Below are 25,282 nucleotides of genomic sequence, written 5' to 3'. Positions count from 1 at the left end.
TCTTCCTCTCTGCCTCCTCCCTCCTCCCTCCTCCCTCCAGCCAGGCCCAGCCCCACCGGGTCTGTCTTATGCCACCTCACAGCCCTGGAGGTGTTTGCGTTCAGGTCAGCGATGACTTTAAAATATGTATATTCTTACGGATTTCAGAGAGGAAGGGAAAGGGGGAGAGAGAGAGAGAGAAACATCGAGGAGAGAGAATCACGGACTGGCTGCCTCCTGCACGCCCCACACTGGGGATTGAGCCCGCACCCTGGGCCTGTGCCCTGACCGGGAATCAAACCGTGACCTCCTGGTTCATAGGTCGGTGCTCAGCCACTGAGCCACGCCGGCCGGGCTGAGCTGGCTCTTTGGTGATAAAGCGCCACTCGGAGAGGGCAGAGCGGGAATCGGTCGCTGAGGTCACGGGCAGCTCCAGGACAGCGGGAGCTGCGTTGGGGGCGCGCCCGCCAGAGGGCGGCCTGGCGCACAGGCTGGCGCTCCGGCGCGGCCCGGGGAGAGCAGTCAGCGGGCACTTTCCTGTGCAAACACGCAGGTGGGTCCCGGGCGAGAGGGACAGTCTCCGTCATTCTAAAGGCACAGCTCGGGGTGGCATTCCTGCTGCCTGGGCCGCTGGGACCCGTCACTCCGGGAGCGTGTGCTCCTCTGCCTTGGGGACCTCAGAGCAGCCGTGCCGTCACAGGGCAGCGCACGCTGGCGGGGGGGGCGGCGGGGAGGGGGGGAGGGCGGCGGCTGGGACCAGCGCTCTGCCTCCAGCCCTCGATCGGATGGCAGGTTTGGCGGGTCCCTCCAGACCTATGTGCTTGGCTCCTCCAGCCGCACCCGCACCCGCACCAGCACCCGCACCTGCACCCCACCCGGGACTCTGCAGGACCCCCTCTCCAGGTCCCCCTCCGCCTGAGGTGTCCGCCCCCTGCCCTGCCCGCACTCCGTCAGCAACGTGCTGCCCCCCTGGCCACACTGACCTCTGCTCTCTGACCTCAGGGCCCTGCCTCGGCCTCACCGCCCTGCTCTCTGCCTGGTGCTCGGCGGCACGTGGAGCAGGGGTCTGTCCAGCGGAGGGAGGTCTGTCCAGTGCAGCTCCCGAGACCCCTCTGGGACCCTGCTGAGCCCTGGGCCCCTCATGACACTCCACACCTGCCCCCCGGGGGTCTCCTCCTGCGCCACGGCCACACCTTTCTCGGGGGGGGGGGTACCTTCCGGTCACCGCCGCGGAGAGGGCTCACCCGTGCGCGGGGGTCGGTCAGGTCCAAGACCCCAGGTCAAGGCAGAGCCGGCCCTCAGGGCTCCTCCCACCAGGTCCGGCTGAACCGAGCCCCCGCGAGCCACACTGCGCCGCCTGCTGCGCCCGCGCCCGTCCCCCCGCGGCCTCACGCCCCGGCCCGCGTCCCCGCTCTGGCGGCTGATGTCACCGCGGTCCCAGCAGCGCGGCTCCTCCGGAAACGCTCCTGGCCGGGTTCACAGCAGGTGCTCAGTGTCTGTACCATTCATGGCGCGTGCCTGGGAAGCAGGTTCACACACTCACTGTCCCCGACAGAGACGGACACCCCACCCAGCTCCCCACCCCGGGGCGCCCGCGCCGTCCCCTCCGCACCACCGGCTCACGCCCCACGTAAAGGAAAACAGAAAACCGCCCGCCCACGGAAAGCACAAAGGAAGATTAACTACCCCTCCCGCCGCCGGCTCCCGGGATAAACAACTGCTGCTAATTTCTTGATAACCATCTTGCGGTTTTAAAAAATATGTCCACACCCACACGCCCATAAATTACACACACTTATAGGCTGTCACTGATTTATGGGTTGCTCCAAAATTACATCGTTGTGTGAAATTACAAAACGCACGAATTTACAGAATTAGTGGCAGGCTCATCAGCATAATTCGGCCTCCTTTTTCCTCTCTGCAATATATTAGGAATCTTCTCGCATAATAAATACCTTTCCTCAACATCGGCTTTTATAGCCGCGTCCACTGGGCAAATTATCCATTTTTTTGGTTTCTGGTGCATTCCTTCCGCCCTGGGCCTGTTCCCAAGTCCTCTTGCATTTAGTTTTCACGGCAGCTGGTAATTTTTAAAAAAATATATTTTTATTTTCAGAGAGGAAAGGAGAGGGAAAGAGAGACATCAATGATGAGAGAGAGTCATTGATTGGCTGCCCCCTCTATGCCCCGCACTGGGGATGAGCCGGTAACCCGGGCCTGTGCCCTGACCGGGAATCGAACCACGACCTCCTGGTTCATAGGTCGACGCTCAGCCCCTGAGCCAGCTGGCGGCCCAGCGGGATTTTGCCAGTGACGCTGCCAGCAATGTGTCTGCCCCCCCCCCCCCCCCCACAATGGTCTGTATGTAGACATGCACACACCTCTCCACAGAACGTGCGAAGGTTGAGGTGTGGGCTCCAGGGGGAGCCGGGGGGCGGAGTCCGGGCACGGAGCCGCTGGCTGACCTGGGTGGCGAGTCGGCACCTGGAGGCGCTGGGGGCTGCGGGTCGGCCGCATCAGCTCTTACAGGTGATGGCGACAGTGACATTGACAGCAGGCCTGGCCAGGAGATGGGGTTCTGTCATCCTTGCCCTGGAAATGCCTGGGGGGTGTGGGGGGAAAATACGTGGAGGGCAGGCATCCAGGTTGGGCGTCGCCGGGCGGCAGTGGCAGGAGAGCTACCACCGCACAAGCCAAAGGGACAGGAAGCCAGAGGCTCCCCCCTGGCCCAGCCGTGGGCAAACTACGGCCCGCGGGCCGGATCCGGCCCGTTTGAAATGAATAAAACTAAAAAAAAAAAAAGACCGTACCCTTTTATGTAATGATGTTTACTTTGAATTTATATTAGTTCACACAAACACTCCATCCATGCTTTTGTTCCGGCCTCCGGTCCAGTTTAAGAACCCATTGTGGCCCTGAGTCAAAGAGTTTGCCCGCCCCTGTTCCTGGCCTCCCCAGCCCCAGGGATGCCCTCGCTCATTTCTCAGCAGCAGGTTGCACGAGAACGCCACCTCCTCCGTCACGAAAGGGTGGGGCGGCGGCTGCTGCGAGGGCATCCCCCGCATTTCCTGGGCATTTGGAAAAGTGAATGGGCCCTCAGCTCCCGCTTCTGCCTTTTGGGCCTTGAATTTACCGTCAGGTGCAGAGCAGACCCCGTGGGCTGCAAACCCCAGGCTCTGCAAAGGCTCTCCAACCCTCATCGAAAGTCGCACTGAGACGCCTCCCGCGTCCAGGGCCCGGCCCGGGCAGGCGGGCGTCGCTTTCTGCAGGGCTCCACCGCGCCCTCGGCTCGGGGGGCGTTTCAGGCTGTGAATCCAACCCTGTGCTCAGGATGGAAATGCCGCCTCTTTGCATCAAAACATCAGACAGACTCGCGGGCATTTGCAGCCCCCGGCGATGGCCGTGTCCCCAGAGCCCAGCCGCTTCTCAGGGTCACACGGACGGCCTCGCGCCCACTCTCCTCCTTCCTCCCCGCCTTCCTCCCCGGACGGCTCTTGGTCGTGCTGGCTCCACTCCTGAGTCTTTGGGGCCCACAGGGCTTCCTCTCGGCTTCTAGCCACGCTGCCTGCCCCCCCCCCCCCCCCCCGCCTTTGGGTCAGGCCCCCAAAGCTTTTTCTATACATGACTCAACTACTCTCGCTTTTTGGGTGACTTTTACTAAGTCCTCCGATGGCCACTGGCGTGAAGGCACTCACACCCCGGCCCACAACCTCACGCGAGGCCCCAGAACCGGCACCGATGCCGGTTACAGTGTTTGCCTGTGTGTCGGCCGTGCCCGCTGCTGTAACAGAACACACAGCCGGGTCAGCAGCACAGGAGGTCACAGGAGGTCACGGCTCACAGTTCCGGAAGCTGCCAAGTCCACGGTCACGGCCCCAGCAGGTTCGGTCCGGTGAGGGCTCGGCTCCCTGGCTCGTGACCGCCTTCCCGCTGGGACCTCACGCGGCGGAGGAGCAGGGAGCTCGCGGGTCTCCTTGGCGAGGGCACTGGTCCCTGTGACCCTCCCACACCCCACCTCCTGACACCGTAACATGGGGGCGGGGGTTGCAGCGTAGGAATTTGGGGGACACACACATTTAGCCCTCGGCACCCTCTGACTACAGGTAGGAGGTGGCCGAGCAGACGAAGGGGGTCCCCTCGGTCATGTGTTCATCAGACACGGTCCCGCCCCCTGCGCGCTCGGATCCCGGGAATGAATAAGCCGCGGCTCCTGCCAATCGGATCTCGCCATCCGAGGGGAGAGGCAGGAAGGAACTATCGCACAGTCACCTGACACACGTCGCCACGGCACCGTCATGAGATGCCAGAAGGAAAGAGGGGGGAAGCAGGAGGCGCTGGCCAATGAGATGGCGTCCAGCTGTCCCCTCCGGTCCCACGGCGCTGGCGTGGACGGCACCCACGTGCCCTGGTCTAGCCGCGGGTCTCGGCCTGGGTGCCGGGTGGGACGTGCCTAAGCCGGCGATAGAGTGAATGCCATTCTGTCACCAAAGACTGTGCCTCAGTGCTTCCCAGGGGTTTTTGAAATACCGAGAACCATAAACGGCAACCAGCACCCATATGACTCAGAACCCAGTGTTTAAACTACTACGATGCTGTCATTTTTATTTCAGATCAATGTTGCTTAATATTGAAGGGAGCTGGAATAATGTAGCAAAGATGAAATACCTTTGCATCCCTCCTCAGTTTCAGGCTCCGTTCTTTCTCCCAGAAGCATCATCATCATAAATTTGGTATGTGCTTGTCTGCTCCGTTTGAAATGATCCCATCACGTCCCAATGAATACATATCTCTGTACCGTATTGCAGACTATCGGTTTATGCATTTAGACTTTTATGGAAGCTCTGCATTATGCATAGCACAACATCCCAAAGCCGGATCTCTCACGCAACACTCCGCTTTCCGAGATCCCCCTGTCTCGCTCCACGTATGAGCTTGTTTATTTTAAACTAGAGGCTCAGTGCACGACACTCATGCACTGGGTGGTGGGGCAGGTCCCTCAGCCCGGCCTGCGCCCTCTCACAGTCCGGGACCCCTCGGGGGAAGTCCGACTGCCACGGAGGCTGCGCTTGCAGCCGTGAGCCCGGCTTCTGGCTGAGCGGCGCCCTCCTGGTGGGAGCGCATTGACCACCAGGGGGCAGCTCCTGCGTTGAACGTCTGTCCCCGGTGGTCAGTGTGCATCATAGCGACCGGTCATTCCGCCGTTCGATTTGCATATTAGGCTTTTATTAAGTAGGATTTTGTCATGGGTTTGTAGGCTACCCTTCATCATACTGAGGAGGTTCTATTCCTGCTTTGCTAGGAGTTTTTAAAGTCACTAATAAATTATGAATTCTGTGAAACCCCTGCATCCCTGGAGCCGATACCATGACGTCCTCCATGGATTTCTGAATGTCAAGTCCGCCTGGGCCCCCGCCAGGAGCCGGCCCGGCCCCAGATGTTGTCGTCCTCGGCTGCTGGGCCCACGGTGATGTTTTGCGTTTCTGCTCCTGGACGTGTTCGCCTTTGTCAGGACTTGGCAGAGGGACCCACGGAACGAGCCTGGGGCGTCCCTGCTTCGTCTCTCCTCGGTGGGAGGCGTGTGCCATTCCCATCCTCCAGTGATAAACACTCCACGGATTCCCCCGTGAGGACGTCTGGGCCCGGAGTCCCCTTTGCAGGAGTTTTTAAACGACAGATTCGGTTTATTTAGCGATGATGTCACTACGCAGACTCCCCGGTCTCCTGGTGCCGTGTTGGGTGAGCTGTTTTCCCAGGCACTGGCCGGCTTCATCGAAATCCTCAGATGTTTCCGTATCAACATGCTCATTCTGGCCCCTTATTTCCACGTTAACGTCGAAATAACTATCTCAGAGAGGTTACCTGCTTCCTTCCGGAAAGTTACTTACTTATTTCTTGCTTCTCCTTTTCTCGTCAGGGAATCATTCATTTCATTATCTTTTCAGAGACACAGTTTTGGGCCTTTTTTCTTTATTGTTATGGTCGAGACGGTTACAGACGGCCCCCCACCCCCCCCAGCCCCTCGCCCCTCCCTCTGGCCTTCGCCACACAGCTGTCTGTGTTTCAGCCAAAGAGCAGATGCAGACCCAGAGGTCATGCTGGCTCTTCGGCGCTGCCCGCTGCACATCTGGTTTGGGTTTTCATGTTGTTAATTTGCAGTTTTCCCTTCGTTTTCGCAAGGATGCTGAGCTGACGGGTCCTCGCTTCCTTCTGTTCTTTCTGCACGAACTCCGCAGCCTTTAGAGGGAGTGATGCTAAATTAAGCTGTGAACAGCCGACTTCCTCTCCCTGCACATCTTCTCCAGCAACGGCGTCATGACTCTTCCTCAAGGTGAACCAGAGGTCATCCCGCCGCTTCCTTGTTTTCAAACGTCCTCCCATTTTGTCCCAGAGAATTAGCTGTGAGTGTGTGGCGTTGAAAGCGACTGGATAGATTCTGCAATTTCCCCCTCTTGTGAGGACCATTTAACCAGCTCTTATTTATGCGGTTATCAATGTTTCCATACACGGCCTCCTCTCGCTTTACATGTCACTTCCTCCCGTTTGAGGACTGATCATTTCATTGTTTTATGATTTTTTCCTCCAGTAGTTTGCGAGTAAGAAGTTATTCCTCTATTTGTATTTTTCTAGTAATTGCCCTTGATTTTTTTTGCGATGTCTAGAATTAGTCATTATTTTTATTTTCTCCTGGGTCCGATGAGGCCGTTTATGTAACGTTATTCGCGTTCAGAAAGCACATTCCGACTCAGCTGAGGAGCGGGAGATGTTCATCGCAGTGTTATTTACGCAGCGGAAGCTGGTCCCAGCCCACACGGCCAAAGAGAAGGCGAGAGGAAGACCCAGCACGGTCCATGCGCTGGCAGCGCGGGGGGGCAGGCGTCAGCACGGGACGGGCCAGACGCAGGACGGGGAGGCCCAGATGTGAGGGCGAGTGCAGTCAGGGCCAGAGCTGTGCCTCTCCTGCTATCGCTGTGCGTGTGCACCGTGTGCTCGGAAATAGGGACATGGGAAAATGTGAAAGAAATGTTATTGGTGGTCATGAATTGGGGTACGCTTTTATGGGAGGATTTTTTGTTTGCTTTAAAAATTTTAAAAATATTTTATTTATTATTATTATTTTTTTTTAGAGAGAGAGAGGAAGGGAGAAGGAGAGAGAGAGAGAAACATCAATGATGAGAGAGAGCCATTGATCGGTTGGCTGCCTCCTGCACGCCCCTTACTGGGGATCAAGCTGGCAACCCAGGCGTGTGTCCTGACTGGGACTCGAACCGGCAACCTGTTGGTGCTGGGATGATGCCCAGCTAAGGGGCCACGCAGCCTGGGGTGTTGCTGTGCGAAGCCAACACGCTGTGATGCTGGGTTACTCAGGACAGTGCCCAGCCATCAGGTCACGGCTCGGACCGGGGCTGGACGCGTCTCGGAGCTTCTTTCGTTGTTTTTGTTGCCTTTTCTCCCTCCAGAGATCACACCTGCACCTTTTATATTCAGAACACCATGGACATTTCTAGTCTAGGGCGATGATGGATTAATCCTCTTTAGAATTGGAACTGCTCCCGTTTTATGGGCTTTGCACATCATTTTGTTATATCTCCGTTGTTTGTTTTTTGTTAACTAATCAACAATTATAAGCCCTGGGTGGTTTTGCTCAGTGGGTAGAGTGTCGGCCTGCAGACTGAAGGATCCCGGGTTCGATTCAGGTCTAGGGCACATGCCCGGGTTGTGGGCTCAATCTCCAGTGGGGGGGGGGGGGGGGAGGGTGTGCAGGAGGCAGCCAATCAAGGATTCTCTCTCATCATTGATGTTTCTATCTCTCTCTCCCTTCCTCTCTGAAATCAATAAAAATATATTAAAAAGTAAAAGCATGTGTATTCATATCTTTGTTCTCCTAATGTCATTTCTCCCATAAATCTTTGTTATTTAAAAATTTAATTTAGCCCTAACCAGTTTGGCTCAGTGGATAGAGCGTCGGCCTTTGGACTGAAGGGTCCCAGGTTCGATTCTGGTCAAGGGCATGTACCTGGGTTGCGGGCACATCCCCAGTGAGGGATGTGCAGGAGGCAGCTGATCGATGCTTCGCTCTCATCGGTGTTTCTAACTCTCTATCCCTCTCCCTTCTTCTCTGTAAAAAATCAATAAAATATATTTTTAAAAAAATTTAACTTATTGTGGGGTGACATTGGTTAATAACATTATACAGGCCTCAGGGGAGCCCCTCTACAGCACAGGGTCTGTCTATTGGATTGTGTGCCCGGCACCCAAAGCCAAGTCTTCTTCCATCACATGTCTGGCCCCCTTTATCCATTGTCCCCTCCTCCCTCTGGCAACCACCACCTGGCTGTCTGTGTCCATGAGTGTTTTGTTTGCCGCTGGACCGGAGGCTCTGAGATACACCGTGCTTCTAGATGCTGACGGACGCCCCCACGCCAGGCACGGAGCTCCTCCCCTGCACCTGTCACACGGGGTTTAAAGCCGCCTCAGGGAAGAGCAGCCGCACACGCGTCACACCAGCGCGGCTTCAGCGCCGGCTTCTCCAGCAGCGCGGCCTCGCTCCTCTTCCTTCCTAGCGGACGTGTGGGGGTGACATCGGTTCGCAAAGCCACGCGGGTTCCCCATGTCAGCTCAGCAGAACGTCCCCTGCGCCCCGTCGCGCCCAGCACCCCACGCAAAGTCTCTTTCGTCCACATTCCCCGCCCCGTCGCCCACTCCACCTGGTAGCCCCCCACTTCCCCCGGCTGCCCCCCACTGCTATCTGTGCCTCTGTGTGGCTTGTCTGTATGTTGTTAATCCCTTCACCTTCGTTCACCCAGTGACCAACCCACAGTCAACATCACACTCCGCGGGGGGAAAGCCTTCACCCTAAAACCAGGAACAAGACAGGGGTGTCTGCGGCCACCTCTCCGGTCCCACACCGAGCCCAGCACCCACAGCATCCAGACGAGAAGGAAGAAAAGACCCCCGATGGGAGGGAGGAAGAAAACGGTCACTCTTCGCAGATGAACCCCCTGGAGGCCCCACAGAAAGCGACCACATCTAATAAGCGGACGAGGAAGAGCAGGACCCAACGCGAACATCAGGACCCGAGGCATTTTCCACCAGCGAGGAGCTGCCAGGCGCCCCTCTCCTCAGGGGACAGTCACAGCAGGAACTGGGCGCCGGGCGCTGTCCCAGGTGCTGAAAACGCAGCCCCCGCCAAAGCCAGCACCTGCCCCGGAGCTTCAGGGAGGAGCCTGGGGACAGAGCGAACAGCACACCTAGGACGGCCACGGGCGCGGCGTGGGCGGGCGTGGGGGAGTGGGGTGCGGGGGTGGGGTGCGGGGGCGGGCGGGGGCGGGCGTGGGGGAGTGGGGTGCGGGGGTGGGGGTGCAGGGGATTGGACCTCAGTACAATGGGAACAGCCTCTGGAATGCAAGGGCCCCACGCGCGACGTCAGCAGGAAGGAATGATGCAGGGGGTCAGCGTCCCCAGGCAGCCCCGGCGGGAGCCCCCCCTGTGCTGTTTCTCTCAGGCCCTGCGCTTCCCGCCCGCCGGAATCGCGGCTCAGAACTCTGCCCGCAGCCGCATTTAAGCCCCCGGAGGCCTGCGTGCCCTCTGCGTTTAGGCCTAAATAGACACAAAAATGGCCAAATTGGTGTCTAGATTGGGAAGAGAAAGCTGAAAGCTTCCCTGTGGTGAGCCCGGCACAGAGGAGGCGGGTCTTACCCACAACTGCTCTCCTCCAGCAGCGCAGCGCGGCCCCGAGTGCGGCCCCCCGCCCCGCCCAGGGACCATGCCCAGTGGGCGATGTTAGGAAACAGAATCGCCTGCGTTTCCCAGAGACGCCCAGGGAGGCTCTTCGCGTGGAGCTGCTGCTGCTCCTCCTGGGACAGACGCGCTTCCTCCTCAGTCGGAGCCTTTGCAGCGCCCGGCCCACGTGACCTCTGGCCTCACCGTGGTGACCTCTGGTGCAGCCGCAGTGACTCTGGCGCGGCCGTGGTGACAGTCCAGGGAGGCTTCTCAATTGCGGTAAAATGGGCTGCGCTGTCCCCTCGGCGGCAGGCGCTCTCCCTGCCCACGTGGCCGCAGTCCGTTGGCGCTTGCACTGCTCTGGCCGCTGGGACGGAGATGGAAGCTACGCTGACCAGCCGGGGACACCCGCTCCTCCCCCAGGAACCCGCAGCAGCTCACAAGCTTGGTCCACAGAACAGCAGACCGGTGTTTATTTACTCAGAAAGGACGCCGGCGGCCATCAGCAGGGCTGGCTTTTCCGCGAGGCAGGAGAGACGACTGTGGCGATGCCGGGAAAGCGTGAGGTGACGCGGTGCGGGAGCCGGCCCGATGGGGGGGCGGAGGTGGACTCGCCCGTCGGCTTCCTCAGTCCCCACCATGCACCTCGCTGTGGCCTCCCTGCCCGCGGGGGGGGGGGGGGGCACCCCCCAGCCAGGGGTGGTTGGCGGACACAGCACAGGAGCCATTCGAAGTGCATGCCGGGCGCGCCCTCTTGACCTTGACCTTTTACCAACAACAGGAGAGGAGCTTCCTCTGAAGGCTCTGCCCTTCGACATACACGGGTGTCATTTTCCTTGCCGCTGGCACTGTGTGGCTATTTGTTACGCAGCAATAGCTGACTGATACCGAGGCAGAGGAGCAGGTGAGGACGTTGGGAATGCAGAATATCATGTCACCCCCTTCTTCAATTGGCTTGGGCTGGCCCTGGCCCCCTCTCAGAAACCACAGGTCCTGGCGTGGCCGCCTCAAACACCGGACTCACGTGTGCCTCCCTGGCTATGATTTGCAGGATAATGATGTCATTAAGCAGCTTTTAAATCTCTCACATCGGCCAAGCGACGGGATCGTAACCCACACGCTGGCAGGATTTCAACGCCGAGGGGGAGCTGCGAGGCGGTTCATCTATAATAAAAGGAAATGACTCGGGGGTTTTAGTTTTCAATTATGAAAGTTCCAGTGCAATTTAGTTCCTTGCTATTTTCACTAATATCCTCTCAGTGCCTGACATCTAAATGCCCACTCAGTCAACAGCCACAGTGGAGCTCTCGGCCCCGCGGGGCTGTGCACGGAGCTCCGGGGAGAAAGAAGGAGAGAAGACAGCGCCCTCCGCTGGGAACTCACCATTTAGAGCAAACACGAACGCTGAGGGGACCAACCGTGCGTCCGCATGCAGCGGGGACCTCACCAACGGCCGCCTCGGCATCTTTACTTTTATAAATTATTGTGATCATTTTGCTTCTTTCAAATAACTTACAAAATAGTATAAACTGAGCAGCCAAGAAACAGATCGCCCAGAACCCTCCCACGTAAATAACCACAGTAACCTTTTAATCACTGAGTCCCAGCCATCTGTCCACGGCGCACTTGTATTTTGTACACACATTCCTTCTTTCAAGAACGATAGTATCATATTGCACTTTCCCTAATAGCACACGGCCACTGCGCCTTAGCAACCGTCTCTGATTTGTAGCATAATTTTAATGGCTGCAGAGTGCCCCCTTGTTGGACTCGCCCGACTGGCTCCCTCCGCGTTCCATCAGCATCACCTGGTTGGTGCCGGTTTTCTCTGTTACAGAGAGCAACGCGGTGCCGACTCTCCCAGACCCTTCTCTGCCCAGCGGGCCCCTGGTGACCTCCAGACAAGCTCCTCTGAATAGAAAGAAGCTTCCGGTCAAATTCTGTGGAAGGATTTGCTGCACTTGCGTCAATGGCATCACAGGCTCCGTTTTAAGTGTCTTCTCTGAAGGCCTAAGTGTTTCCCTGGATGGTCAGGTCACGACTGAAACACGGGCTGCGTCTCCCTCAAGGTCACGGCTGTAGAAGCGATGTCCTTGGGACTCGGCCAGAAGCTCGGAACTCTGGTCCTTTGGACTCACATTCAGAAGCCCCTTCCCTCCCTGCCTGCGGCTCCAGCCCACCAGGGGGCAGCTGCACAGACGCAGAAAAAGCAAAAACAAAAGAAGAAACGGGGCGTCTGCCCTCTGGACACCCTGCGCCCCTCGCTCCGCATGCCTCATGCCTCTGCTCCCTGCGCACCCAGTGATCCGGGGGTCGCTCTCGGCAGGCAGGCCGGCCTCCAACCGCCAGGCAGCGCCGCGTGCTGGGAAGCTCCCGGGACTGAGGACTGGCCCGGGATAGGACCGGCCCTCCACCCGCAGTCCCGCTGCGGCCGCCCGCCTCCCCGCCTGCTGCTGTGGGTGAGCTCTGTCCTCAGTCTCCTCCATCTGGTTGAAAGGAGAGGTATGACACGCACACGAGGGGCGCGGGGAGTGACTGACAGGCAAGCCCACCTCACAGGGTCGGGGGGGGTGCAGTCCCTGGCTGGGACCCCGCCGGGCCTCGCGGGTCTCCTGCAGCCTCGGCCCAGTTCTGTGTCTGACGTCACGGGAAACAAAGGGTGTGAACAGGACCAAGCGCAGGGAGAGTCGGGACGGGCACTGGGGTGGCGGCCGCCTCTGCTGCTGGTGACCGTGGGCTCCCCGCCCCCCAGCCGCTCCGTGATTCCCTCCGGGAGCTGCAGGGCGGGGGGGGGGGGGGGAGTGGAACCCCTTCCTGAAACCCAGGGTGTATCTGCAGGTGACACCCCGCCTGCCCTGTGACCCCAGCCTCCTCCCACCGTCTGTGGTTTCTCAGGGGCAGGGCTGGGGCCTGGGCACACCAGGTCGCAGATGAAAGGACGGAGAGAGACCAGGCCCACGTACAGGATGTCTGCTTTGCTGAGATACACGCTGGAGCCCGCGGAGGCGAGGCGGAGAGCCTGCCAGGCGGGAGCCGGCCTCCGGGGGTAACAGGCGCCGTTCAGCAGGGAGACACGGCCCCTCAGAACCGGGGCGCGAACTGAGGAGCCCCAGGAGGCTGGGCGGGTGGGACCCCCGGGGACACGGACTCCACGGTCAGTGACTGGGAAGCTCATCGGGGGAACGAGCGAGGCTGTGGGCACGTGCACATCACACGGGCCAGGGCCCGTGACCGCCTCAGGCTGAGCGCAGGGAAGCCGAGCGCCGCACACGGAGCCAGGGCACTGCCGGGCCACACGCGGCCTCGGTAAACCCCCCCGCGGTTCCACGCGGCCCACGTGCGGTCACGTCCCTCCCACGTGAGAAGCTGGTGCAAAAGGAGAACTGGAAACACGCTCCCTACTTGGGAGATTAAAAACGCCGTCACCGAAAAAGCAACCATGTAGGTTGCACTGGTGTAAAATAAAGAACAAAGGTTTTTAAAAGAAAACAGCAACAACAAAAATGCAGTCACCGTGGGCAGAGAGAAGCCTCGTGGACGTTTCCGAAGAGCCAGCGCCACAGGGAACTTGCTGGCAGACGGACCGAGAAAACAGAGACGGCCCAGGCCCAGCGTGGCCCGTGGAGAGAGGACGCGTCACGAACGGGGTGGTGGGTGAAGCGATCAGGGGCCGCCACGGGCCAATCCCGTCGCGCTGTCGCTCCTGGCGGCCCCGTCACGGAGTCGCCAAGGACTCGCATTGGCCACGGCCGGCGCTCGGCTCCCCGGGAAGCCCAGGGCCCGCCGCTGCCTCTGCTCACATCTCACCAGCCGATCGATGAGCAGCCTTGTTTCTGAGCGTTTCTGTTTAAAGACCTCATTCAACACGCGCTGCGGGTTCATTAACCCCGAACCCAGCGGAGAGCCCTACCACTCCCACCGACGGTGCCGTGACGGCCTCCCAGGCTCACCAGGGCCAGACAACACACAAGCGCCACGCACAGAGAGAGGCGGCATGAACACTGTCCTGTGGGTGGCATTTCTGTGGGAGCTGCTGGGACAGACCCTCCTGGTGCAGGTAAGGCAGACGGCACAGGCGAGGGGCTCAGGTGAGGGGCGCAGGCGAGGGGCGCAGGCGAGGGGAGCAGGCGAGGGGCGCAGGCGAGGGGAGCAGGCGAGGGGAGCAGGTGAAGGGAGCAGGCGAGGGGCGCAGGTGAAGGGAGCAGGCGAGGGGCGCAGGCGAGGGGAGCAGCTAAGGAGGACCTGGTGGCATTATGAAGGCGTGGGTGGCGTGACTAGGGCGTCTCGCACGGCGGCGTCCAGTCTCGGCCCGCTTCCCGGCTTCTGCGGGAAGAGCTTCCCCGTGGGACTCAGCGTCTGGGCCGCTGCGAAGCCGGGAGCACAGCCGCCGTCATGAACGGACCGGCGAGAAGGGCCCGCCCAGGCGTGAAGGTGAATCGGCTGCCGGGCGACGGCTGGCGGCCATCTGTCCCATCGGAGGCGGAGAGCGACCTGAACGACCTCGCGGCTCCAGGCGGCTCGGAACCGCGAGCACAGCCCCACCTGCCGCTGTGTCTGCTTCACAGTCGGGTCCGGTTCCGGGTGAAGGACGCCTGCCCGGGCGGCCCAGGGCGTCCTCCCACCGCCCGCAGGAGGGCCTGCTGGGTGGACGGAGGCTCTCGGAGCCCGTGGAGGGCGGAGGGCGGCGGGAGGAGAGGAAGCCACCGGTCTCCCCGGGTCCGGCTGCTGTCCCCGCGGCGCCGAGGGCCGCCTGCCTGTCTTCCCTCCCTGTGGCCTGTCCGGGCGTCTGCGTGGGGAGCTTTGGTCACCTCTGCCCATTGGGAGCTGCGAGGTTCAGCCGTCAGGGTCTCACGCCGACACCCCAGAGTCCGCGTCTCCTGCAGGGAGCCCACCCTGGGCGTCAGCTGACCACGTTCCATCGAGGAGACCCCACCCCCTTCATGTCAGCCCCCTCCCCTCCCGCCTGCTGACCTCCACGGCAGGAAGTGGAATTTCTTCTTTAGGACCTTGAAGTCATCCTTTCCTTACCAAGCTCCCCGTGTCCACGAGGTCTAACACGTGCCACAGGGAGCGCACGGACACGTGTGCGTGTCTGCCTGTGTGCGACCCCCGTCCACACGGTCCGGACACGTCCCTCCTCCCAGAGGGAACCGCTGAGCTGACCTGTGCGTTTCACACGAAGGGACCACATGCTATGGACTAGCTTGTGTCTGGCTGCTTTTGGTCAATCAAATGCCTATTCGTTCCAGCCAGATTAGTGTTTTCAGCATTTATGTTTTTATTGATGTCAGAGAGGAAGGGAGAGGGAGAGAGAAACATCAGTGATGAGAGAGCATCATTGATCGGCTGCCTCCTGCACGCCCCCTACTGGGGATCGAGCCCACAACCCGGGCATGTGCCCTGACTGAAAATCGAACCCGGGACCCCTCAGTCCGCAGGCTGCCGCTCTACCCACGGAGCCACGCCGGCCGGTGCCCTGCTTCCTGTATTTGCCCGCGGCTCCTTCGCCGAGATGCTCGGAGGCTCCCATCCCCCGAGATGTTTCTCATGAGACGAGCTTCTAGTTTAATGAGGCCCCAGGTCGAGGCTTCCCTTCGCGGTCCGTCCTTCCTTCGTCCTCTGAGAGTCGCGCCTGCCCGTGTCCGCGTGCTGTGTCCGCCTGGGAGCTCTCGTCTGACCTGCCATTTAGACAATGACCTTCTTCAAACGGAATGAGTCAGTGGGAGCGCGGCGGGGGCGGGGGGCGGTGGTGGGTGTCTTCCACGTGCACGGCCGTCGGCGCCGGCACTGCCGTCCTTCCCCTGCGGCCATGCCATCAGCCGTGTGACCGCCACTCGGGACCTGCGGCTCCGCCCACTCCTCTGCCTCCTGCCGGCGCCCCACGCTCGGCGCTCCAGCTCCGTGGACCAGCAGCCAACCCGCCTGCCTGGGGCGCAGTCTCTACTGATCCAGCCAACTCCCCGCTTTTGGCCTCTTCGTTTTCGTCTTTAGAAACCAAAACAAAGGTCCTGTGACCGTCCCCGGGGGCCTGTCCCGCCGGCTGGGCCCGCGTGAGGACAGGGGTGAGGCGCCCGCTCAGAGGGGGAGCTGCATACACAGGAGCCACAGTGAACGGTGACTGCAGGCCAGGACCAGGGTTACCATGGAGACTGGCTGCACAGCTACAGACAACGGCAGGAAGCTGTCGACACCGAGGAAGCCTGTTCCGAGCGGAGAGGAAGCCACGGCAAAGGCCCCGGGGCAGGCAGCACCCTGTGCTCTTAGCATCACGGGCAGCAGCCGCCGGGGGCCGCCGCCCAGCGATGCGTCACGGAGGGTGATGGAGGCCGGGCTTCACCCCTGGGACAGGCCTGAGCCCGTCACTTCGGTGTCTTTCCTAGAAAACTCGCTGCAGCACGAAGAGCACTGAGTGGAGACAGAAACAGCCACACAGACCAGCAGGCCTGCGCGCCAGGCGCCCCCGGGAAAGGCCGAGAGGCGAGCTGCCGCCTGGATTATGTGTTAGAAGAGGAAGCGAGTGAACCACCGCGAGGGCTGCCGGGCCTCGGTCTTTAAGATTCACCCACCTGCTCCCCTGACCGCCACCCACGAGCCGTTCGCAACCAGGTCGATACGGGAGCTGCGGCCTCGGCGGTGAGACGCAGCCCTGGCCTCGGAGGGAGCGGCCATAACCGATGACATCGCGGACACAGGCGGCGAAGCGACCCAGACACACGCTCCCGCCACAGGAGCCGGACCCGCCAGGCCAGCACCTCGGGGTGCTGCAGGGGCCGTAGCTGTTCGACCGGCTGTTCGACCGGCTGTTCGACTGGAGATAGTCGCTCAATGGCCCGGCCGGCGGGGCTCCGTGGCTGAGCATTGACCTGTCAACCAGGAGGTCAGGGTTCGATTCCCAGTCAGGGCACAGGCCCAGGTTGCGGGCTCCATCCCCAGTGTGGGGCCTGCAGGAGGCAGCTGATCAGTGATTCTCTCTCATCACTGATGCTTCTCTCTCCCTCTCCCTTCCTCCCTGAAATCAATGAAACATATTTGAAAAGAAAGGGGTTTGGCGAGTGGGGCGGAGGGGTGGGTGCCTCGCCTGCCGCGTGGAGGCCCCTCTGGGGACACATCTCTCACACGGGCTCTTCCGGAAGCTGGGGCTTAAGTCGAGTCAAAAACTCGTCTTCCTAGTTCAAGAGTCACATGGCTTCCGGGCTCCACGTGAGAACTGAGGGCTTATCTGCCGCCCCTGGCCCCGAGGCATCGCACTTGGTCCTGTGTCTGTGATCTGGGGCTCGGGCTCGCACCCCTGCCCAGGCCTCCTGCCCCATGAAACTCCGTGCTCAGCAGGGGTGACGCTCAGCGGCTCAGGGACAGCAGGAGGGGAGGGGTCCCCGCGGGCAGCCCTCGCCCGGCCCACCCGGCCTCCAGTGGCCGACTGGAGTGTCTGGTGCGCGGTTTGCCTGATGCCTGAGAACCCTCGGCGCTCTGTTCCAGCAGCGGCGGCTGCGTCTGTATTCAATGCTGAGCCCCCCCCCTGTGGACATTCAGCTGCCGATTCCGCTCTGGAAAAACCCAATTTCTCCTAAGAATATGCAGCTCAGTTTCCTAAACACATTTATGGTCCGAGGAGCTTATGGGGGGCTCAAGACCCAACCAATGGAGGGAAAGGTAAGAATTAAGTGGGTTCTTGACTGTTTGGTGAGCAGAGCTCACCCCACAAATGCCCAGAAAGCCCTGCCCTGTGCCGGCTCGGCCCCCGATGCCAGACGCAGCAGGACTGAGACGTTACAGGCCTGGCCGACCCCCTCGTGCTGACCTGGGCTCCCGGCCTCCCCGGGTGCAGGGCCCGCAGGGAACAAAGGCAGGTGCTCAAAGCCACCCTCCCCCCTCCCCTCCACCTCCCGGCCGGTCCAGGGCCAGGCCTTCCGGTGCTGGTGTGGACCACACAGACCCGCGAGGGAACCTCTACCGCACGGGCCCATCCCCGTGGTTGCCTATTCGCCTAAATTGTGCCCTACACGCCTGCGGTGCCCACGCCCTGGCGGGAAGCCCGACCCGGGGCTGGGATGACGGAGGAAGAGCCTGAACGGACGGGTCCCCTGCGTCTCCACTCCTGAGTCTCACGGAGACCGGAAAGGGTGCCATGGCGCTGGGGGCTGCCTGGGTGCGACCCTCAAAGAGCAGTCGGGTGGAGCGGTGCCGGCGAGACACAGGAACCAGGCTCAGGGTCGCGTGCAGAGTTCCCGGCACCGCGGCTGCGCACTCCAGGGCTCGCGTGGGTCCGTGAACACAGTGTGGGCCGACGTCTGGGGAAGACGGGTCCGTGCGACGGAACCACGGGGGGCAGGGACGGCGCCTCCTTCAGCAGGAAGTCACGGTGGTCCTGTCGACGTCCCGCCATCACTGGGCTCCACAAGGAGCAGCGTTTAGTGATGTCACAGGGTCCCCCCAAGGGGCTGGAAGGACTTTTCTCGACCAGAAAATCCTCAAAGGGAACAAAGAACCCAACCAACCCAAACTCACGCCCGCGCCCGCGCCCGCGCCCGCGCCCGCGCCCGCGCCCATGCTCACGCCCATACCCACACCCGCGCCCATGCCCACGCCCACGCCCGCACCCGTGCCCGTGCCCACGCCCACGCCCGCACCCATGCCCACGCCCATGCCCACGCCCACACCCACGCCCACACCCGCGCCCATGCCCACGCCGCCTCCATCCACAGCCAGAAGCACCGATTGCCTCTCCCTCACTCCTTTTTGTTGTTGTTGTTAAGAAGGGACCTGGTTGAACTTTTCTTTTACAGCTTTTTTTGAGGTGAAATTTATGTGCCACGACATTAATTCATTTAACAAAAGCACACAATTCAGTTATTTAGAAACCCACGGGATTGTGTGGACATCACCACTATCTAATCTGAGGACAACTTCATCACTTTGAAGAGTAACTCCTTACTCCTTTAAAAACATTATTTATTTATTTATTTATTTATTTATTTATTAAATCTTTATTGTTCAGATTATTACATTTGTTCCTCTTTTTTCCCCCCATAACTCCCCTCCTTCCAGCTCCCACCCCACCCTCCGCCCTCACTCCCCACCCACTGTCCTCATCCATAGGTGCACGATTTTTGTCCAGTCTCTTCCCGCATCTCCCACACCCCTTTTTCCCCCAAGAATAGTTAGTCCATTCCCTTTCTATGTCCCTGATTCATTATAATCACCAGTTCATTCTGTACATCAGGTTATTTATTCACTTGATTCTTAGATTCATTTGTTGATAGATGCATGTTTGTTGTTCATAATTTGTATCTTTACCTTTTTCTTCTTCTTCCTCTTCTTAAAGGATACCTTTCAGCATTTCATATAATACTGGTTTGGTGGTGATGAACTCCTTTAGCTTTTCCTTATCTGTGAAGCTCTTTATCTGACCTTCAATTCTGAATGATAGCTTTGCTGGATAAAGTAATCTTGGTTGTAGGTTCTTGCTATTCATCACTTTGAATATTTCTTCCCACTCCCTTCTGGCCTGCAAAGCTTCTGTTGAGAAATCAGCTGACAGTCGTATGGGTACTCCCTTGTAGGTAACTGAGTTTCTTTCTCTTGCTGCTTTTAAGATTCTCTCTTTGTCTTTTGCTCTTGGCATTTTAATTATGATGTGTCTTGGTGTGGTCCTCTTTGGATTCCTTTTGTTTGGGGTTCTCTGCGCTTCCTGGACCTGTAAGTCTATTTCTTTCACTAGGTGGGGGAAGTTTTCTGTCATTATTTCTTCAAATAGGTTTTCAATATCTTGCTCTCTCTCATCTTCTGGCACCCCTATAATTCTGATGTTGGTACGTTTGAAGCTGTCCCAGAGGCTCCTTACACTATCTTCGTATTTTTGGGTTCTTTTTTCGTTTTGCTTTTCCGGTTGGGTGTTTCTCACTTCTTCGCATTTCAAATCTTTGACTTGATTCTTGCGCTCCTCTGGTCTGCTGTTCAGAGTCTGTATAATATTCTTTATTTCAGTCAGTGTATGCTTACTTTCTAGATGGTCCTTTATCACACCATCGAGGGTCTCATTAGATTTTCTGTACATCTCATCAAGTTTATCGACAGACTCTAGAAGCCTCTTGAGAGACCTCAAAAGTGTGGTTCTGAACTCAATATCCTCCCTTGATAGTTTTGTCCTGTTTCTTTGTCTCCGCATTTTTTACGCTTTCTTGGTACACCCCCTAGTGGTCTTTGTGCGCAGTCTTGTTGTAGTTAAGCCTTGATTGTTATAGTTAATACTAGAGGGATATGACCTCCAGGCCGACTGGGTGTGATAATCAGCTGTGTCTGCAGTGGAAGAACTTGTGTCCTCTAGGGAGGTGCTAATCTAGCCTTTGCCTGAGGCTATCCGGCAAATGCCTCTGTGTAGGGCTTGGGCGGGGCGGGTCCCATGGGATCAACAGGGCAGAGGAGGGAACAGTTATGGCTGCTCTCAGTCCATCCCCAGGGGCTCTGCCTCTCTGTCCCAGCAACAGCTGCAAACCTCGGAGGGACCGTAGCCAGACAGTCCCGCTTCTCCCGTTTGAGTCTGGGTCCCTAGAGACTCACCCGGATCTGGAGCTCAGAGTCTGAGACTCCCTCCAGATTGAAAACGACAACCGCGCCCTCAGCCACCAGCCCGCGCCGCACGTACTCCGCACCTTAGTATTTTACTTCAGCGCTGCGCCTCCTCTGATTCTCGGTTCCTCCTAGTTGTAGAACTTCCATTCAGCCAGCCTTCCTGTGGTTCTGGATGATGTCCGTTCCATCTTTTAGTTGTATTTTTGAAGCGGTTGTTTGAGGCTGCAAACTCTGGCGTTAACCTATGCCGCCATCTTGGTTTCTCCCTAAAATATTTTTTATTGTTGATAATATTACAGGTGTCGCCCGCCCATTTCCTCACTTTATGACCCCAAGCCCCTCCCCCCGGATCTTCACCACCCTATTGCTCGTGTCCATGGGCTCTGCATGTCTCTCCATAGAAAAGCCTAAGTGACCATTCGATGGTTTCACCGGTCGACTGGTTGCTATGACACACACTAACCACCAGGGGGCAGATGCTCAATGCAGGAACTACCCCCTGGTGGTCAGTGTGCTCCCACAGCCAACCCCCTGTGGCCCGTCAACCTCTCACGATCCCTCCCACTGGTGAGTTGGCCCCATTGGCGTCCAGGCTGAGGGACCCCACCCATACATGAATCCATGCACCGGGTCACTAGTAGCATATAAGTTCGCTTTTCTCAGCTGAGTCCCTTTCCCGTCCTCACTGTAGCCCCGGGAAGGAGTGGGAGGCTTGGCCTCTGGGGTATTTCTCACGGTTCCCAAACAGGAGCCTCCCAACCGCTTGTGGAACTCACCCACCAGCCCAGTGCCGAGGAGAAGCCAGCCCCATGGGAGGCCGGGCAGGTGCTGTGGAGGCCAGGCAGGTGCCGTGGAGGCTGGGCAGTTGCTGCGGAGGCCAGGCAGGTGCCGTGGAGGCTGGGCAGTTGCTGCGGAGGCCGGGCAGGTGCTGTGGAGGCCAGGCAGGTGCCGTGGAGGCCGGGCAGTTGCTGCGGAGGCCGGGCAGTTGCCGTGGAGGCCGAGCAGATGCCGTGGAGGCCGGGCAGGTGCTGTGGAGGCCGGGCAGGTGCCGTGGAGGCCGGGCAGTTGCTGCGGAGGCCGGGCAGTTGCCGTGGAGGCCGAGCAGATGCCGTGGAGGCTGGGCAGGTGCTGTGGAGGCCGGGCAGGTGCCGTGGAGGCCGGGCAGTTGCTGTGGAGGCCGGGCAGGTGCTGTGGAGGCCGGGCAGGTGCCGTGGAGGCCGGGCAGTTGCTGCGGAGGCCGGGCAGTTGCCGTGGAGGCCGAGCAGATGCCGTGGAGGCCGGGCAGTTGCCGTGGAGGCCGGGCAGTTGCCGTGGAGGCCGGGCAGTTGCCGCGGAGGCCGGGCAGTTGCCGTGGAGGCCGAGCAGATGCCGTGGAGGCCGGGCAGTTGCCGTGGAGGCCGGGCAGTTGCCGTGGAGGCCGGGCAGTTGCTGCGGAGGCCGGGCAGTTGCCGTGGAGGCCGGGCAGTTGCCGTGGAGGCCGGGCAGTTGCCGTGGAGGCCGGGCAGTTGCTGCGGAGGCCGGGCAGGTGCCGTGGAGGCCGGGCAGTTGCTGTGGAGGCTGGGCAGGTGCCGTGGAGGCCGGGCAGTTGCTGTGGAGGCCGGGCAGTTGCTGTGGAGGCCGGGCAGGTGCCGTGGAGGCCGGGAAGGTGCTGTGGAGGCCGGGCAGGTGCTGTGGAGGCCGGGCAGGTGCCGTGGAGGCCGGGCAGGTGCTGTGGAGGCCGGGCAGGTGCCGTGGAGGCCGGGCAGGTGCTGTGGAGGCCGGGCAGGTGCTGTGGAGGCCGGGCAGGTGCCGTGGAGGCCGGGCAGTTGCTGTGGAGGCCGGGCAGTTGCTGTGGAGGCCGGGCAGGTGCCGTGGAGGCCGGGCAGTTGCTGTGGAGGCCGGGCAGTTGCTGCGGAGGCTGGGCAGGTGCCGTGGAGGCCGGGCAGTTGCTGTGGAGGCTGGGCAGGTGCCGTGGAGGCCGGGCAGTTGCTGTGGAGGCCGCGCAGGTGCTGTGGAGGCCGGGCAGTTGCTGTGGAGGCCGGGCAGTTGCTGTGGAGGCCGGGCAGGTGCCGTGGAGGCCGGGCAGTTGCTGCGGAGGCCGGGCAGGTGCCGTGGAGGCCGGGCAGTTGCTGTGGAGGCTGGGCAGGTGCCGTGGAGGCCGGGCAGTTGCTGTGGAGGCTGGGCAGGTGCCGTGGAGGCCGGGCAGTTGCTGTGGAGGCCGCGCAGGTGCTGTGGAGGCCGGGCAGTTGCTGTGGAGGCCGGGCAGTTGCTGTGGAGGCTGGGCAGGTGCCGTGGAGGCCGGGCAGTTGCTGTGGAGGCCGCGCAGGTGCTGTGGAGGCCGGGCAGTTGCTGTGGAGGCCGGGCAGTTGCTGTGGAGGCTGGGCAGGTGCCGTGGAGGCCGGGCAGGTGCTGCGGAGGCCGCGCAGATGCCGTGGAGCCCCAGGCATCCAGTGTCCACGTGGCTCAGCCACCCGCCGGGGCCTTTCAGCCTTTAGGTGCCTCAGAACACTCCGGGTTTGTGTCTGAACAAGAGCGCACGGTTCTGCCCACGTTTGGCCAAGGACTTTGCTAGACACCCGTCTTCCTCGTCGTCATATTCCAGAAGGTCACACTGCCCCACAGGCCGGGCAGGGGCATCCGCAACGGCCGGGACTGATTTTCTGGTGAAAACTGTGTGAGAGGAGCCGAGCCTGGCGGCCCCCATGGATGGGCCCTCAGTTCACGTTTGTGATTTGCTTCTCGGTCGGAAGGAGTCGGATACACGATCACGTTGGAAATAAAATAAAAACGATGTAGTAACCCCACTTTTATTTACGGGAAAAGCTAACGAAGCTACAGTTCCTCTGGCCTGAACCCGGTCCCTCAGCTAAAAGCAGCGAAACGCTGGACAAGACCTTCGGCTCCCAAACCTGCTCAGTGAGGCCAGGTGGCCGCTCCCGTCCTCCCAGCCGCTGGAAATCGCTTCGGGAGCAAGAGGGGTGGGAGGATGGGTAACCGTGTCATTCTTCTTTTCTCCAAACTGGGAAAATTTTGAAATTGAAAAATAATGCTAACATAATTTTTACAATATTTACTTATTGGCTGACAAGTTGGTTTCATTATATTGGTGGATTCAAAAAGTAAATATTATTCTCCCCCAAATCTATGTGCATTAAAGGACAAACAATTCCCAGTTCCTTCTGTCAGTGATCTGAGCACCAGGTGATACCGTGGGGAGTATGGCTCTTGGCGGCTCGTGTATATTTCTGCGTTTGGAGCTATGTCTGCGCTTAATCCCAGGCCACTGGCGTATTTCTGAAAAACAGACTTTCCCAATATTTGTTCCGTTTTATTTTTCAGAAATGGGCCTGCCACCTTCCTCCAAGCGGTTTTCACGGTGAATGAACTTGAAATCGTTGACACCTTAGATCGACTGATCTCGCTCAACCGTAAGATTTCAAATTGCCAAGGCAGGTCTCCCCCGGCCGGGCGTCCGGCAGCTCAGAGCAGCCGCGATGAATGGAGGTGACTATGGAGCCTATTATTTCTGCGTTAAAAGGTGCGAACACCTCAGCCCACATCTTTACAGACCCCCCTCCTCGCGCCCACTCAGCACACCTCCTGTGGGCAGATGCTTTATGGCTCGGAATCTGTGAAACCCGTTCCTCTCTTCACGACGCTGTCGAGCGGTGCTCATCAGAGATGCTGGACGTTGTCAATGCTGACCATCGATTTACAAAATTAGAAACAGGAGCTCCTGGGAGCCCAGGAATTCCCACGCGGCCTCGGGGCCTAAGGTGCCGTCTCCTGTCCGGTGGGAGCGCTGTCGTAGAAATTGTTGACTCTGCGCTCGCGTTTTGGGGACAAACTGCAGTACTTCCCCGAGCGCAGGCTTCATCTGCAATGACTGCATTTTGCTACAAGCGGCCACTTGCACACCTGCCCTCAGCTCCATGCTCCGGGTCACACTTCCTTGTTGTTTTTAAGTGAAATTAAGTAAGCGAACCGCTCGCCTGCTCAGTGTTAACAAGTGGACACACCATGAGCCAGAAGGTGTGCAGGCCCTTCTGCTCACACCCCATTGGCCCCCAGGAGTCACATGGCCACACTGAGCTGAAAGGGAGTCTGGGAGATGTCATCTCCACCTGGGCGGCCATGTGCCCAGCGGACACTGGGGTGGGGTGGGGGGTGAGGGTGGAGGCGGACAGAATTTGGGCAGAACCCCCAGCTGTCTTCCAGTGGCCTCTTAGCAGGAAGTGCTGGACGGATGGCAGGACGAGGTGCGTTCCCGGGCGGGGTTTCCTCTCTCGGCCCCGCCCTCTGCTCCTGGGAACAAACTTGCTAACTAGACCTCACCCCGCCTTTGCTCAGAGGAACTGGGTCTAAGGTGGCAATGCACCCGCCCAGGGATGGCTAGTGTTTATCTAAACGACCAGGCGGAGCTGTGTCCCGGTCCCCCTTCTCTCCCGCAGCTGGGGACGCGGGGACCCAGTTCTGACCCATGAAACCCACGAAAAGACGGCCACCTGGAGCTGAGGGGAAACGTCTGTTGTTGTTTTTTGTAAGAAAAGAAAACGATGGGGTGACTTCTGCTCCCCCCACCCCACTGCCTTGTTGGCAGAAGCGATGTCCGGTGCCGCTGCAGCCGTCTTGTGACCGCGAGGCAACAATGAACCGATTGCGTCTCAGGCTCACAGGCCCGACGACATTATAACGCAGCTAAAGCCACGCCAGCAACGCCCACCTCCAGCTGCTCTGAGAAGCCCCTTACCGTCCCGCGTTATTCAAGTTTTCTCTTAACTGCAGCCAAGCGCACGCCTGCTGGAGGGAGACGCTTCCCTGGCTGTCGGACCCCGCGCCCCTGGGGCTCGCACTCTGTGGGGCAGCCCTTTTCCAGAGACACTGAAGCGGTCCCCCCACCAATGGAGTCGGGCAAGAGCGTCACGCAACGAGGTCAGGCCTGAGGAGGGGCGACAAGCATGCCGCCGCCTCGCCTGCTGGGGACAGGACGTGTGTCCGTTCTGGCCAAGGCCCCGCTCGGTCCCAGGCCTTTGCC

The sequence above is a fragment of the Myotis yumanensis genome, unplaced genomic scaffold (assembly GCF_028538775.1).
Source record: "Myotis yumanensis isolate MYYU_CA2020_CCGP unplaced genomic scaffold, mMyoYum1.0.hap1 SCAF_5, whole genome shotgun sequence".
NCBI classification, from domain to species: domain Eukaryota; kingdom Metazoa; phylum Chordata; class Mammalia; order Chiroptera; family Vespertilionidae; genus Myotis; species Myotis yumanensis.
Note: the sequence above shows the minus strand (reverse complement) of the source record.